At 44.4% G+C, this 4062-nt stretch overlaps 1 protein-coding gene across 1 annotated transcript in view; it reads right to left on the reverse strand.

The window, feature by feature from the left end:
* SAE1 (SUMO1 activating enzyme subunit 1) overlaps window positions 1-4062 on the reverse strand; it is a 74004-nt gene that overhangs the window by 47915 nt on the left and 22027 nt on the right. The gene's annotated exons all lie outside the window — the stretch shown is intronic.

Raw genomic sequence — 4062 nt, forward strand, 5'->3', positions numbered from 1 at the left:
TCCTCCACAACTAGACTGAAGAACAAAAGGACAGCAACTTGTCTATTCCCCTTCCCTGATTCCCCAATGCTGTTCCCCTCCCCCAATTCCCCAATAAAATCTTTAAAAACAAAAACAAAAAATACTAAAAAAAAAAAACCCCAGACTGAATTGTGCTGTGATGCTGGGAAGGACCCCCTTCCCTTTATCCCCCGAGCCTAGAAACTTTTCTCCTTGAGACAAGGCACCACCAGCGCACCATATTCCACAACTGCCCCACCTAGAAAATTTGCTATCAGCCTTCCACCAAACTCTGCAATCTACACTTGGCTCCCCCTTCCTCCTGCCCTGCCCCCACCCCAACCAAGTGATTCTGACACTTAGCAGGTTCTGAACCTCTCTGGCCTGAGAGCTCTGGTCTAAGCAACCTAATGATTTACTTCTAAATATTCCTGGCCAAGTGCCTTGTCCTGTTTGGAATCTGTTCTCTTGGCTCAGCTCAAATAACCTAGTTAACTATGAAAACTAATGTACTACAAGGTTAATCCATTTAACTGATCACAAAGAAAGTTAATTCAGTAATTCTTTTTTAAAATGACCATCTCCTCCAGAGCTGTCACATTATCCTGCAAGAACAGTACAACCACACTGCACCAGGAAAACAGCTGTAGACAAAACTGCCCGGTCCTCACGGAGCTTCAGCTCCAAAGGGAGAGACACTGACAAGTACTCTGAAGTGCAATCAACATTACAGATCAAGGTGCCACGTAAAAGAGGAGGACTTAGTCACCAGGAATGTTTCTTTAAGGATGGGGGAGAGAGGAGGATAAGAGATGTCAACAAACTGCTCGGAAAAAGGGAATCAAACTAATGAATCACTACTCCACTGTGGAATTTCACAACTAATTTGTGAGAGAGTATTAACAGTGCCAAAATTAGTCACCTACTATTTCAGAAGCAGAGGTTAAAATTAAATCTGTATTTTTTAGTATGTCATGAACAAATCCTACTTTACGTTTAATTTTTAAAGAGCTACTAGGGTGAGTAACCACTCATGTCAGGCATCTACTCAAGTCAGGCAGCCACTAACATGAGCAGTGACACAGAAGCGTAAGGGTGGCCTTTTATTATAAAGGATTTCTGGAATATCCCAATTTTCACATATTTTATCCCACCATCCTCATAAAACTTCAAATTAGCCTAGAAACTCCCAGGAGATTCACCGTGTCAGTAGCAGGGTGAGTGGACACACTAAAGCCCTTGTCTATGCTCTCCCCATCTATTCCCTCTTAACAGAGCAGTGTGATCTTGGACAAGACATTTCACTTCCTTAGCTTCAGCATCAGCTGTAAATGGAGACAACACGACTGGCCGTGCTTCCCTGCACCCAATACAGTGCCTTGCACACAGCAGGCATCTGCAACTCAAAGGTACAAAACAAGTTGGCTGTTTTGGAGTGAGGGATGCCAGAGTCACACTGTCCTACATCGTGCTTTTTGTTGATCCTATTTCCTGTGAGTGAATGCTGGTCCTGGCTTCTGTGATGGGCAAACCGTCCTTCATATGGTAACTCTAACAACTCTTCCTCTGGGAAGCCTTTCTGAACACTTCCTCACCACAAAACCATTCATTGCTCTCTCCTTTACCTACTGTGCATTAGTGTCTACATCAGGTTTGTGCCCAAGATCCGATTCTGATGAAATCCGTCTCTTGACTTTTCCTGGGCACCAAAGGAAGCAAACAAACTACTTAGCACCTATCTCACTCTGGGCTATGCATTTCCCCACTGCTTATCTCTCATGATGGCACATGTGCTAGAAAGGCCCAGTGTCTTCCTAGACGGTGCGAAAACCACAAGCTCTGTTTTTCCTCTTTGTTTTTTAACGTTTCTAATTTAGGAGCACAATGTGTACCTTGAAGCAAAAGTGGCTTTACAACATTTGGTTGAACCTAAGGAAAAGGGGGAGGGGAAGGGAACCCTAACCAGAAACCTTTCACAGGAAACAGGAAGTGGCTGCTTCCCCACCCCCATCCTGCACTCTGAGCATAGCCCAACTAGTTATTCCGTCCAATTTAGGCAAAAGGGCAGAATCTGAATCAAGGAATTACTGAGTTGGAAGAAAACTTCCAAACCATGGAGCAGTCTGCCAAAATGGAGGAGGCCTGTTATTACAAGGTGGCAAAGCCGTGGCCCAAACCCAGTGCACCCAGCCCTTCCCCAGCGCTGTTGGTGAGGCGGCACAAAGGCAAGGTTTGGAATCCCGGGGATTGTCATCAGGAATGCACTGAATGCCTCGCAACCTTAAGGGCTCGGGGTTGGAATCCAAGCCTGAATTGTCCAAGTGAAACAGCTGACTAACAATGTCAGCTGGGGAATATTTTGATACCTTCAAATTCGGCCCCATGTAGGAAGAGGCTGCAAAGAGCTCTGTGGCTGAAGAGCCCTCGGAATGGTACGCAAAGGCCGCAGAGTGCCTGCCCGGGCTGCCCACATTCTCCTCATAGCTAGATAAAGTGGCTCCCAAAAGAGGTTTCCAGATCCGTCCCAGTGGGTACTGTCAGAATTCAGTCCAGGGAAACTTCCAGCTGTGAAGGGCTAACAAAGCTAGGCACTCTCTCCATTTGAATGTGAAAGACCCGCCTCAATCAGAGAAGCCCTTAAGCCATAAAACCCTTCACACCAAGGCCAAGTGTCACACTTGTAAGAGGGTGTGATTTATAAATTGACAGCACCCACAAAGCTGCTTTTGTACTCCTCCGTTAGTTAACAATTTATCTCCCCCCACCAAACTCACGGAGCTATTCAGATAAGGCTCCACTGGGCCTCAAAAAGAAAGAAAGAAAGGAAGAAAGAAAAGGACTCAAGTTTTGGCCAAAACACCAATGTTCACTCTGGATAATTATGGTCCTGTGAATAGACACTAAAATTAGGGCTTAATAATTCCTCTGTATCACACAGCATCAAACTATTCCAGTACAAACATAAAGAGCAAGAAAAAACTCCAATGCAGCCTTGCTGGAAACTTGAAGAGTTCCACTTTTGTGGTTTTCTGCAATCTCTTTTGTGGTTTCTGCACTTCTTAGAATCCCCCCTTCAGAGCAATTTTAACTCTATGCTCTGACCAGCTGTTTTTCTTTCTCAACATTTAAATCTACAGAGCAAAGAGTAAATATGGGCTTGGTGGTGTCTTTCCTCTCAGGTCAACAAAGCCAATTCTGGCCACTTCATCTTGTTTTCCCCATCATATGATTCCCTTCTCAGGTCCCACCGCTGGCTAGGAAACCATCATCTCGGATTCCCGTCCCACTCCTCTTTCTAGAAAATGAATTTCAACTGCTGTACTAATTCCAAGTAGAGTCTAAGTATATGTTTAAAAATATACACCTAATAACATTTGTCAACACTGAGGCTTTTCTTCTGGAAAGACTGGTGAAAACAAAACAAAACCTTAAAGAAACAAAACAAAAGCAATTCAAGTTTAAATTGTCTCCAGCCCACTTAGGACTTTTTTTTTTTTTTTTTTTTTTTTTTTTTTTTTTTTTTTTACAAAAGTAATGGCCTTAGCTCAAAAACAGTCTTTCTGACACTAGTCCATAAACCAGGGGTCAAACCGGTGGCCTACACAGCAAATAGGTCCTGCAGACACATTCTCCTTAGTCTCCAGTGTTGACGAGAACAACATTCAAACCAAGGTGAGTAGGTTGCCAGTATTACAAAGTTTGGGACAGAGCATACAAACAAATCTACATGTCTTATTCTCTTGAAAACTCACATCTGGCATCCTAGGTCCACACATTGCTCTCACAGCTCAGCTGGCTGGCACTAAGCAACAGCTGGCCCCCCCTTTAAGTGAAACAAGCACTGTCCCAGTCTCTCCAGACCCCTCCCTTCAAGCCTAGATTCCCCCTCTGCAATTGTAATTGCCTGCCCCCTACAAGCCCCAGGGCTCCTGACCTTTGCCCCCCTACCACAGTACACATACCTTTTTGACCATAGTTGTCTCAGATGAATCCAGTTTTGCTCTCTTGGTATCAGGTCCATCTTCTACTCCTTGGCTAACTTTGGCAACTTTAGTTTTCTCC

Source organism: Hipposideros armiger, unplaced genomic scaffold (genome assembly GCF_001890085.2).
Source record: "Hipposideros armiger isolate ML-2016 unplaced genomic scaffold, ASM189008v1 scaffold_619, whole genome shotgun sequence".
Lineage (NCBI taxonomy): Eukaryota > Metazoa > Chordata > Mammalia > Chiroptera > Hipposideridae > Hipposideros > Hipposideros armiger.